Here is a 13,937-nt window from a genome sequence, read left to right on the forward strand (position 1 = left end):
CGACATATAAGATCTAAACCAGGCCAGAACATGTCCGTGTAGACCAATTTGGGTTTCCAATCTCTCCAAAAGAATGTGGTGATCGATGATATCAAAAGCAGCAGTAAGGTCTAGGAGCACGAGGACAGATGCAGAGCCTCGGTCCGATGCCATTAAAATGTCATCTCCCACCTTCACAAGTGCCGTCTCAGTGCTATGATGGGGTCTAAAACCAGACTGAAGCATTTCGTATACATTGTTTGTCTTCAGGAAGGCAGTGAGTTGCTGCGCAACAGCCTTTTCTAAAAATTTTGAGAGGAATGGAAGATTGGATATAGGCCGATAGTTTTTTTATATTTTCTGGGTCAAGGTTTGGCTTTTTCAAGAGAGGCTTTATTACTGCCACTTTTAGTGAGTTTGGTACACATCCAGTGGATAGAGAGCCGTTTATTATGTTCAACATAGGAGGGCCAAGCACAGGAAGCAGCTCTTTCAGTAGTTTAGTTGGAATAGGGTCCAGTATGCAGCTTGAAGGTTTAGAGGCCATGATTATTTTCATCATTGTGTCAAGAGATATAGTACTAAAACACTTGAGCGTCTCTCTTGATCCTAGGTCCTGGCAGAGTTGTGCAGACTCAGGACAACTGAGGTTTGGAGGAATACGCAGGTTTAAAGAGGAGTCCGTAATTTGCTTTCTAATAATCATAATCTTTTCCTCAAAGAAGTTCATGAATTTATCACTGCTAAAGTGAAAGTCATCCTCTCTTGGGGAATGCTGCTTTTTAGTTAGCTTTGCGACAGTATCAAAAAGGAATTTCGGATTGTTCTTATTTTCCTCAATTAAGTTAGAAATATAGGATGATCGAGCAGCAGTAAGGGCTCTTCGGTACTGCACGGTACCGTCTTTCCAAGCTAGTCGGAAGACTTCCAGTTTGGTGTGGCGCCATTTCCGTTCCAATTTTCTGGAAGCCTGCTTCAGAGCTCGGGTATTTTCTGTGTACCAGGGAGCTAGTTTCTTATGAGAAATGTTTTTAGTTTTTAGGGGTGCAACTGCATCTAGGGTATTGCGCAAGGTTAAATCGAGATCCTCAGTTAAGTGGTTCACTGATTTTTGTCCTCTGGCGTCCTTGGGTAGGCAGAGGGAGTCTGGAAGGGCATCAAGGAATCTTTGTGTTGTCTGTGAATTTATAGCACAACTTTTGATGGTCCTTGGTTGGGGTCTGAGCAGATTATTTGTTGCAATTGCAAACGTAATAAAATGGTGGTCCGATAGTCCAGGATTATGAGGAAAAACATTAAGATCGACAACATTTATTCCATGGGACAAAACTAGGTCCAGCGTATGACTGTGACAGTGAGTGGGTCCAGAGACATGTTGGACAAAACCCACTGAGTCGATGATGGCTCCGAAAGCCTTTTGGAGTGGGTCTGTGGACTTTTCCATGTGAATATTAAAGTCACCAAAGATTAGAATATTATCTGCTATGACTACAAGGTCCGATAGGAATTCAGGGAACTCAGTGAGAAACGCTGTATATGGCCCAGGAGGCCTGTAAACAGTAGCTATAAAAAGTGATTGAGTCGGCTGCATAGATTTCATGACTAGAAGCTCAAAAGACGAAAACGTCATTTTTTTTTTGTAAATTGAAATTTGCTATCGTAAATGTTAGCAACACCTCCGCCTTTGCGGGATGCACGGGGGATATGGTCACTAGTGTAGCCAGGAGGTGAGGCCTCATTTAAAACAGTACATTCATCAGGCTTAAGCCATGTTTCAGTCAGGCCAATCACATCAATATTATGATCAGTGATTAGTTCATTGACTATAATTGCATTTGAAGTAAGGGATCTAACATTAAGTAGCCCTATTTTGAGATGTGAGGTATCATGATCTCTTTCAGTAATGACAGGAATGGAGGTGGTCTTTATCCTAGTGAGATTGCTAAGGCGAACACCGCCATGTTTAGTTTTGACCAACCTAGGTCGAGGCACAGACACGGTCTCAATGGTGATAGCTGAGCTGACTACACTGACTGTGCTAGTGGCAGACTCCACTATGCTGGCAGGCTGGCTAACGGCCTGCTGCCTGGCCTGCACCCTATTTCATTGTGGAGCTAGAGGAGTTAGAGCCCTGTCTATGTTGGTAGATAAGATGAGAGCACCCCTCCAGCTAGGATGGAGTCCGTCACTCCTCAGCAGGTCAGGCTTGGTCCTGTTTGTGGGTTGAGTCCCAGAAAGAGGGCCAGTTATCTACAAATTCTATCTTTTGGAAGGGGCAGAAAACAGTTTTCAACCAGCGATTGAGTTGTGAGACTCTGCTGTAGAGCTCATCACTCCCCCTAACTGGGAGTATACAAGTCCTTCTGTGGTCCTTCTGTAGCTCAGTTGGTAGAGCATGGCGCTTGTAACGCCAGGGTAGTGGGTTCAATCCCCGGGACCACCCATACGTAGAATGTATGCACACATGACTGTAAGTCGCTTTGGATAAAAGCGTCTGCTAAATGGCATATATTATTATTATTATTATACAAGTCAGTATTCAACGTCCATCCATGTCTGAGGACGCTGGGACGTGGAAATCAGTAGCTAGAGGCAACAGTGAGTGCTGTTATCTCCAAGTAGTCTTTGGTTTGGTTTTGCTAGGGCATTGTTGTTACATTCCCCAGTTTCTGTGTTATAGCTTGTGTATTTGAGTGTGTTTCAGGAGACAGCTTCCTGAATTCTCCCCAAGCAGCTGATTGGTCGACTCCATGGCTAATTGGAGAGCTGACCCCGCCCCCTCGTCAAGACGCAGCTGTCTCCAATTCCTTCTGAAGCTGTATAAAAGCCAGTGTTCTGTTCAGAAGGGAGATCATTGCTGGGAGGTCATTGCAGAGATAAAGATTGCAGAAAGATTGATTGTGATTCAGAGAGATCATGGCTGAGAGAGGAGACTGATGGCTGAGGGACATATTATGTTTGTTGTTTCTTAGAGTGATACAGGCAGTTGGTATGTACTGTGTTAGTTTGTTGCATTATTGATAGAGCTTATTTGATGTCCTTTTCTTTGTTTGTGAAATAGTTTGTTCTCCTGTTTAATTTGTTCCCAGGGGGTAAGGGGAAGGCACCTAGAGTGCTTAGGCAAGAGGCCCGTGGGCATACATATACCCGTAGTATATTCACTGTCTAGGCACACTAGGTAAGACCTGGGCGGACCACCCCCTGTATTTTGGTTAGGACACCAGGTGGTGCTAAATTAGGTAATTAGTGGTAAGGTAGGAGAGGGGGCTTTGATACTTACTTTCTTTGCTTTGGTTCCGTCCAGCCCCTTTTCCCCATATTACCGTGTGACGGAATAAATTCCTTGTAAACGGTACCCCTCTCTCTGCCTTTGTCATCCTTACTCGCACCTACAGTCCTTACCTCTTTCACTTCACAGAGAGTTGAGTTGTAGCAGGGTGTTGCGTTCCCTCTTCATAGAGCTGTGCGTAACATTGTGGACGGGGATGGTGGACAAGCGCAAGTATCTACCTCTGGATCCAAATGTTGGTGATTTTTCTGCTTTAGCCCAAACAGCTCACCTAAATGAAACCATAGCTTACCTGAGCATGATTTTAACGATCTCTGTCTGCCTCTCTCTCTGAAGACTGACAGATGGTCACTACCCTGAAAATGCTTTGTTCCACGACGACACCGTATGTAAGGTGTGTGTGTGTGTGGTGCATGTGTTTGTTTTTGTGTGCGCATTTGTGTCGGTAATGAGTGATTCAGGAGCAGGGACTCATCTATTTAACCTGGGTGATTAAATTGCAGAGCTCAGGAGGGACCAGGACTAAGTGACTGTTTATTTAAGTATGCTTTACACCCTGCAGGGTTCATCAGTCTATCCAGCCATGACTCCAGATTCCAGGTGGAGTCCTCTCTCTATGGTATACAGTGATGCAAACCACTTTTTATCCATCAGGACAGTTTCACCAAACACTTCAGGAGTATAGCAGAATGTTAGAGGAAATAGTCCACTTAGGTGATCTTCCACCCCATACACCTGTCAGACAGTATTTTGATAGATGTGCAAAAGTTAGAAGCAAGGCATAAGCTTACAATATACACCATATATTATTTGAGTTAGATTATGTTTCTGTCATGGTCTAAAGCAGAAAATAAACAAAATATACACTACCTTTCAAATGTTTGGGGTCACTTATAAATGTACTTGTTATTGAAAGAAAAGCACATTTGTTTCAAAAACAACGTCAACAGTGAGACGTCTCCAGGATGCTGGCCTTCTAGGCAGAGTCCCTCTGTCCAGTGTCTGTGTTATTTTCCCCATCTTAATATTTTTTATTGGCCAGTCTGAGATTTTTCTTTGCAACTCTGCCTAGAAGGCCAGCATACCGGAGTCACCTCTTCCCTGTTGACATTGAGACTGGTGTTTTGCGAGTACTATTTAATGAAGCTGCCAGTTGAGGCGTCTTTCTCAATCTAGACACTCTAATGTACTTGTCCTCTTGCTCAGTTGTGCACCGGGGCCTCCCACTTTCTATTCTGGTTAGTGCTAGTATGCTCTGTTCTGTGAAGGGAGTAGTACACAGCGTTGTATGAGATCTTCAGTTTCTTGGCAATTTCTCGCAATTTCTCCATTCTCAGAACAAGAATAGAGTTTCAGAAGAAAGTTATTTGTTTCTGGCCATATTTTGAGCCTGTAATCGAACCCACAAATGCTGATGCTCCAGATACTCAACTAGTCTAAAGAAGGCCAGTTTTCTTGCTTCTTTAAATAGCACAACAGTTGTCAGCCGTGCTAACATATTTGCAAAAGGGTTTTCTAATGATAAATTAGCCTTTTAAAATGATAAACTTGGATTAGCTAACACAATGTGCCATTGGACCACAGGAGTGATGGTTGCTGATAATTGGCCTATGTAGTTATTCCATAAAAAAATCTGCCATTTCCAGCTACAATAGTCATTTACAACATTAACAATGTCTACACTGTATTTCAGATCAATTTGATGTTATTTTAATGGACAAAAAAGTGCTTTTAAAAAATAGCATATTTCTAAGTGACAGTGTGTGGTAGTGTGTATTTGGTTTATAATAATGCTAAGTGTAGTTTTTTTGTGTAGTTCCCCTTAAGCTACAATCCTTAGTTGCTACATCCATTTTTGGACATGAATTAATGATACATTATACACAATGTACAAAATATTAAGGTCACCTTCCTAATATTGATATACATCCCCCCTTTTGCCCTCAAAACATTCTCAATTCATTGTGGCTTGGACTACAAGTTGTCGAAAGCGTTCCACAGGGACACTGGCCCATGTTGACTCCAACGCTTCCCACAGTTGTGTCCAGTTGGCTGTATATCCTTCGGGTGGTGTACAATTCTTGATACACAGGGGAAACTGTTGAGTGTGAAAAACCCAGCAGCGTTGCATTGCTTACATCACTTAAACCGGTCCTATATTTTTGATATCATAAATGGTCAGCCCTTGCATCCATAGCTCTGTCTATTGATTTGAGTGTTATTTTTCCAGGCCCATCCCTCAGCTTTCCCCCAAACTGTTATTTCCAATTACTTTCCCCCCAAAACGGCTCTATGCCTAACAACCCAAGGACTGTGTTTGAGTGGCATGTGAGAGCTCTGTGAACAGCTGGCTGATAGCTGCCTGAAAAGCATTTTAGCTGGTTGCCTTACTCAGTCTTTGTTGTGGTAAACTGTTTTCCAACAGCAAACACAACACACGTATCGTTCTGGCAGACAGAGATAATAGAGAGATAATGAGAGAGTGGGATCCAGTGTTTCTTCGTTGTTTGTGTTTTCGACACCTATTTAGCCAAAGGCACTTTGCTGTAGAAGAAAAACATGTCACTTCTCCATATATTTTGTAAAGCATTAGCCCTGACAGAGCAAAGGTGGAAAAAGGTCTAAGACTGTCAGTGGAATCTAAAATGCAAAGATAAACAGGAAACGTAACTCTACTGACATCAGATGTGACATTTGCAGTAACACCCCCACTAATCTTGTCCAAAGAGCATTTCCATTAAGAGAGAGGGTGAATGAAGTCTTGCTTCCAGGAACATGTCCTTAAACCATTTTGCCACAACTTTGGATGTGATGGCTGTGTGGTCCCATGGTGTTTATACTTGCGTACTATTGTTTGTACAGATGAACGTGGTACCTACAGGCCTTTGGAAATTGCTCCCAAGGATGAACCAGACTTGTCGCGGTATACATTTTTTTGGCTGACTTCTTTTGATTTTCCCATGATGTTAAGCGAAGAGGCACTGAGTTTGAAGGTAGGCCTTGAAATACATCCACAGGTACACCTCAAATGATGTCGATTAGCCTATCATAAGCTTCTAAAGCCATAACATAATTTTCTGAAATTTTCCAAGCTTTTTAAAGGCACAGTCAACATAGTGTATGTAAACTTCGGACCCACTGGAATTGTGATACAGTGAATTATAAGTGACATAATCTGTTAGTTAAATATTGTTGGAAAAAGTACTTGTGTCATGCACAAAGTAAATGTCCTAAACGACTTGCCAAAACTATAGTTTGTTAACAAGACATTTGTGGAGTGGTTGAAAAACAAGTTTTAATGACTCCAACCTAAGTGTATGTAAAATTCCGACTGTAATTTTCATCATAGGTACACCTCAACTATGACAGACAAAATGAGAAAAAAAATCCAGAAAATCACATTGTAGGATTTTTTATGAATTTATTTGCAAATTATGGTGGAAAATAAGTATTTCGTCACCTACAAACAAGCAAGATTTCTGGCTTTCACAGACCTGTAACAACTTCTTTAAGAGGCTCCTCTGTCCTCCACTCATTACCTGTATTAATGGCACCTGTTTGAACTTGTTATCAGTATAAAAGACACCTGTCCACAACCTCAAACAGTCACACTCCAAACTCCACTATGGCCAAGACCAAAGAGCTGTCAAAGGACACCAGAAACAAAATTGTAGACCTGCACCAGGCTGGGAAGACTGAATCTGCAATAGGTAAGCAGCTAAGTTTGAAGAAATCAACTGTGGGAGCAATTATTAAGAATTGGAAGACATACAAGACCACTGATAATCTCCCTCGATCTGGGGCTCCACGCAAGATCTCACCCCGTGGGGTCAAAATGATCACAAGAACGGTGGGGAAAAATCCCAGAACCACACGGGGGGACCTAGTGAATGACCTGCAGAGAGCTGGGACCACAGTAACAAAGCCTACCATCAGTAACACACTATGCCGCCAGGGACTCAAATCCTGCAGTTCCAGACGTGTCCCCCTGCTTAAGCCAGTACATGTCCAGGCCCGTCTTAAGTTTGTTAGAGAGAATTTGAATGATCCAGAAGAAGATTGGGAGAATGTCATGTGGTCAGATGAAACCAAAATATAACTTTTTGGTAAAAACTCGTCATGTTTGGAGGACAAAGAATGCTGACTTGCATCCAAAGAACACCATACACCATACTGTGAAGCATGACGGTGGAAACATCATGCTTTGGGGCTGTTTTTCTGCAAAGGGACCAGGACGACTGATCCGTGTAAAGGAAAGAATGAATGGGGCCATGTATCGTGAGATTTTGAGTGAAAACCTTCCATCAGCAAGGGCATTGAAGATGAAACGTGGCTGGGTCTTTCAGCATGACAATGATCCCAAACACACTGCCCGGGCAACGAAGGAGTGGCTTCGTAAGAAGCATTTCAAGGTCTTGGAGTGGCCTAGCCAGTCTCCAGATCTCAACCCCATAGAAAATCTTTGGAGGGAGTTGAAAGTCTGTGTTGCCCAGCAACAGCCCCAAAACATCGCTGCTCTGGAGAAGATCTGCATGGAGGAATGGGCCAAAATACCAGCAACAGTGTGTGAAAACCTTGTGATGACTTACAGAAAACATTTGACCTCTGTCATTGCCAACAAAGGGTATATAACAAGGTATTGAGATAAACTTTTGTTATTGACCAAATACTTATTTTCCACCATAATTTGCAAAGAAATTAATAAAAAATCCTACAATGTGATTTTCAGAAATGTTTTCTCTCATTTTGTCCAGGCCTCTCATCTTTTTAAGTGGGAGAACTTGCACAATTGGTTGCTGACTAAATACTTTTTTGCCGGGTAGGGTTCTCAATCAGGGACAGCTGTCTGTCGTTGACTCTGATTGAGAACCATACTTAGGTAGCCCTTTTCCCACCTGTCTTTGTGGGAAGTTGACTTTGTTTATGGCACATAGCCTTTAGCGTCACGGTTTGTTTTTGTAGTGTTTATTGTTTTGTTTGGCGTCTTTTCTAATAAAAAGAAAATGTGAGCTCACCACGCTGCACCTTGGTCCTCTTCATTTAACGACCATGACAAATGTAGTTTTTTGGCAGACTTTACTGCAGTGTTTTTGCATCCATGACAGTTGTATACTATAGTATTCACTGATGTGTTTTCGCATCCATGACAGTTGTATACTATAGTATTCACTGATGTGTTTTTGCATCCATGACAGTTGTATACTATAGTATTCACTGATGTGTTTTTGCATCCATGACAGTTGTATACTATAGTATTCACTGATGTGTTTTTGCATCCATGACAGTTGTATACTATAGTATTCACTGATGTGTTTTTGCATCCATGACAGTTGTATACTATAGTATTCACTGATGTGTTTTTGCATCCATGACAGTTGTATACTATAGTATTCACTGATGTGTTTTTGCAGACGTGATTGTAGTATGCTGCATTAACAGTTGAACATTTTTTATTACAATTATAACTAAATGTTACAGGTTCTAGGACCATGAAAAGGGAAGCAGTACAGAGGCAGATAATAAAGGACAAGGGATTAAAGCTTATAGAATTAGGTTTGCTTGATTGACACAAATACCACATTAACAAGAGTACACCAAAATGACTGAGATCTGTTACTTCCACTGGAAACTTTCTGAAATACAAGTGTTTCAGAGATTCAGCTGACCATGTTCACAAGGTGACCAAAAACAGTGATGAACATTACTGTACTTCTGTTGGTAGAAAATAACAGTTTACCATAAACAATAGATATTTTAGACATACAAAATTACTTTAAAGATAGTCACCTTATTGGAGGGTGCTGCCAATAAACTGCCTGGATCTCAAACCAGCTAAGCCTCTCCAAAACAAAGGATATTATTGCAGTGGCTTTACATATTGAACATCTTGAATATTGTCATATAAATAAACTCACTAATGGTCAGACTCCGCGCTCACAGGAATAAAACTCAGGCTCCAAATTCGCTCCATTCATTAAAATCACCATTTAACCAACACCATCTTATTTTTGTGACTACCTGAACCTAACATTTGATTTTGAAGTATTGAAACCAAACTGTTTGAATTGAATGAAAAGTATTTGAATAAACATAAAAAGGTGACTAAGAATCGCTCATTATTTCAAATAGGCTCCATGTCATATTTAACAGCATTTAAACAGTAGTGGAAAAAGTATCCAAATGTCATACTTGAGTAAAAGTAAAGATACCTTAACAGAAAATGACTAAAGTAAAAGTCACCCAGTAAAATACCACTTGAGTAAAAGTATAAAACTGTTTGGTTTTAAATATACTTTAGTATCAAAGTTAAGTGAAATGGCAAAAATATACTTAAGTATCAAAATAATTTAAAATTCCTTATACTAAGCATCCACTGGAACTTCCGGCGCCGACTGAGATGGCCGCCTCGCTTCGCGTTCCTAGGAAACTATGCAGTTTTTTGTTTTTTTAGTGTTATTTCTTACATTAGTACCCCAGGTCATCTTAGGTTTCATTACATACAGTCGAGAAGAACTACTGAATATAAGATCAGCGTCAACTCACCATCAGTACGACCAAGAATATGTTTTCCGCGACGCGGATCCTGTGTTCTGCCTTACAAACAGGACAACGGAATGGATCGCTTGCAGCGACCCAAGGAAACGACTACGAAAAAGAGGGAAACGCGGCGGTGTTCTGGTCAGACTCCGAAAAGGGCACATCGCGCACCACTTCCCAGTATTCTTCTTGCCAATGTCCAGTCTCTCGACAACAAGGTTGATGAAATCCGAGCAAGGGTGGCATTCCAGAGGGACATCAGAGACTGTAACGTTCTTTGCTTTACGGAAACATGGCTTACTGGGAAGACGCTATCCAGGGCGGTGCAGCCAACGGGTTTCTCCACGCATCGCGCGGACAGAAACAAACATCTCTCTGGTAAGAAGAGTGGCGGGGGCGTATGCCTCATGACTAACGGGACATGGTGTGATGAAGGAAACATACAGGAACTCAAATCCTTCTGTTCACCTGATTTAGAATTCCTCACAATCAAATGTAGACCGCATTATCTTCCAAGAGAATTCTCTTCGATTATAATCACAGCCGTATATATCCCCCCAAGCAGACACATCGATGGCTCTGAACGAACTTTATTTAACTCTTTGCAAACTGGAAAACATTTATCCGGAGGCTGCATTCATTGTAGCTGGGGATTTTAACAAAGCCAATCTGAAAACAAGACTCCCTAAATTTTATCAGCATATCGATTGCGCAACCAGGGGTGGTAAAACCTTGGATCATTGTTACTCTAACTTCCGCGACGCATATAAGGCCCTGCCCCGCCCCCTTTCGGAAAAGCTGACCACGACTCCATTTTGCTGATCCCTGCCTACAGGCAGAAATTAAAACAAGAGGCTCCCACGCTGAGGTCTGTCCAACGCTGGTCAGACCAAGCTGACTCTACACTCCAAGACTGCTTCCATCACGTGGACTGGGACATGTTTCGTATTGCGTCAGATGGGAATATTGACGAATACGCTGATTCGGTGTGCGAGTTCATTAGAACGTGCGTCCGAAGATGTCGCTCCCATAGCAACGATAAAAACATTCCCTAACCAGAAACCGTGGATTGATGGCAGCATTCGCGTGAAACTGAAAGCGCGAACCACTGCTTTTAATCAGGGCAAGGTGTCTGGCAACATGACTGAATACAAACAGTGCAGCTATTCCTCCGCAAGGCTATTAAACAAGCTAAGCGTCAGTACAGAGACAAAGTGGAATCTCAATTCAACGGCTCAGACACAAGAGGCATGTGGCAGGGTCTACAGTCAATCACGGACTACAAGATGAAATCCAGCCCAGTCACGGACCAGGATGTCTTGCTCCCAGGCAGACTAAATAACTTTTTTGCCCGCTTTGAGGACAATACAGTGCCACTGACACGGCCTGCAACGGAAACATGCGGTCTCTCCTTCACTGCAGCCGAGGTGAGTAAGACATTTAAACGTGTTAACCCTCGCAAGGCTGCAGGCCCAGACGGCATCCCCAGCCGCACCCTCAGAGCATGCGCAGACCAGCTGGCCGGTGTGTTTACGGACATATTCAATCAATCCCTATACCAGTCTGCTGTTCCCACATGCTTCAAGAGGGCCACCATTGTTCCTGTTCCCAAGAAAGCTAAGATAACTGAGCTAAACGACTACCGCCCCGTAGCACTCACTTCCGTCATCATGAAGTGCTTTGAGAGACTAGTCAAGGACCATATCACCTCCACCCTACCTGACACCCTAGACCCACTCCAATTTGCTTACCGCCCAAATAGGTCCACAGACGATGCAATCTCAACCACACTGCACACTGCCCTAACCCACCTGGACAAGAGGAATACCTATGTGAGAATGCTGTTCATCGACTACAGCTCGGCATTCAACACCATAGTACCCTCCAAGCTCGTCATCAAGCTCGAGACCCTGGGTCTCGACCCCGCCCTGTGCAACTGGGTACTGGACTTCCTGACGGGCCGCCCCCAGGTGGTGAGGGTAGGCAACAACATCTCCTCCCCGCTGATCCTCAACACGGGGCCCCACAAGGGTGCGTTCTGAGCCCTCTCCTGTACTCCCTGTTCACCCACGACTGCGTGGCCACGCACGCTCCAACTCAATCATCAAGTTTGCGGACGACACAACAGTGGTAGGCTTGATTACCAACAACGACGAGACGGCCTACAGGGAGGAGGTGAGGGCCCTCGGAGTGTGGTGTCAGGAAAATAACCTCACACTCAACGTCAACAAAACTAAGGAGATGATTGTGGACTTCAGGAAACAGCAGAGGGAACACCCCCTATCCACATCGATGGAACAGTAGTGGAGAGGGTAGCTAGTTTTAAGTTCCTCGGCATACACATCACAGACAAACTGAATTGGTCCACTCACACTGACAGCGTCGTGAAGAAGGCGCAGCAGCGCCTATTCAACCTCAGGAGGCTGAAGAAATTCGGCTTGTCACCAAAAGCACTCACAAACTTCTACAGATGCACAATCGAGAGCATCCTGGCGGGCTGTATCACCGCCTGGTACGGCAACTGCTCCGCCTCAACCGTAAGGCTCTCCAGAGGGTAGTGAGGACTGCACAACGCATCACCGGGGCAAACTACCTGCCCTCCAGGACACCTACACCACCCGTTGTTACAGGAAGGCCATAAAGATCATCAAGGACATCAACCACCCGAACCACTGCCTGTTCACCCCGCTATCATCCAGAAGGCGAGGTCAGTACAGGTGCATCAAAGCTGGGACCGAGAGACTGAAAAACAGCTTCTATCTCAAGGCCATCAGACTGTTAAACAGCCACCACTAACAGTGAGTGGCTGCTGCCAACACACTGTCATTGACACTGACCCAACTCCAGCCATTTTAATAATGGGAATTGATGGGAATTTGTAAATATATCACTAGCCACTTTAAACAATGCTACCTTATATAATGTTACTTACCCTACATTATTCATCTCATATGCATATGTATATACTGTACTCTACATCATCGACTGCATCCTTATGTAACACATGTATCACTAGCCACTTTAACTATGCCACTTTGTTTACTTTGTCTACACACTCATCTCATATGTATATACTGTACTCGATACCATCTACTGTATGCTGCTCTGTACCATCACTCATTCATATATCCTTATGTACATGTTCCTTATCCCCTTACACTGTGTATAAGACAGTAGTTTTGGAATTGTTAGTTAGATTACTTGTTGGTTATCACTGCATTGTCGGAACTAGAAGCACAAGCATTTCGCTACACTCGCATTTAACATCTGCTAACCATGTGTATGTGACAAATAAAATTTGATTAGATTTGATTTGATTTGATTTGAGACTGCACCATTTTCTTTTTCTTATTTATGGATAGCCAGGGGCACACTCCAACACTTAGACATCATTTACAAACGAAGCAGGTGTGTTTAGTGAGTTCGCCAGATCAGAGGCAGTAGGCATAACCATGGATGTTCTCTTGATAAGTGTGTGAATTTGACCATTTTTCTGTTCTGCTAAGCATTCAAAATGTAACGAGAACATTTGAGTGTCAGGGAAAATATATGGGTTAAAAATTACATTATTTTCTTTTGGAATGTAGTGAAGTAAACGCTGTCAAAAATATAAATTGTAAAGTTAAGGAACGATACCCAAAAAACTACTTAAGTAGTACTTTAAAGTAATTTTACTTAAGTACTTTATACCACTGCATATAAACACTCTAAATAGGCCAGGTAGCCTAGGAACACAAATGTATTATTTAGGCTGTATTATTAGCCTATTATTTCAATTATTTCCAGGCTATAGCCTACAAAGACATACATTGTTAAGCATCTGTGGGTGCGACACGCCAGGCTGGCAGGAACATTAGGCACTCAGCATTTAAACAACATTTCCCTGTATTAAATCATTGCAGTATATAAATTGTGCATATAGGCTGTGACTTACTTAGAATGAAATACAAATGAAATGAAAAATGCCTTATTAGACATTTTTAAGTGATTGAAAAGTTTTCAGAAATAGGAGTTTGGCCGGTCTGTGGCTTCAGGCTCATGCGATGGTGACTGGAGAGCAGGTCAGCAGTGGAGAATACCCTCTTGCACGTGCAGAGCCACTGCATATATGTTTTTGTTTGTGAGAGTTGTT

This window comes from Oncorhynchus keta, chromosome 20 (assembly GCF_023373465.1).
Source record: "Oncorhynchus keta strain PuntledgeMale-10-30-2019 chromosome 20, Oket_V2, whole genome shotgun sequence".
In the NCBI taxonomy this organism is placed as follows: Eukaryota; Metazoa; Chordata; class Actinopteri; order Salmoniformes; family Salmonidae; genus Oncorhynchus; species Oncorhynchus keta.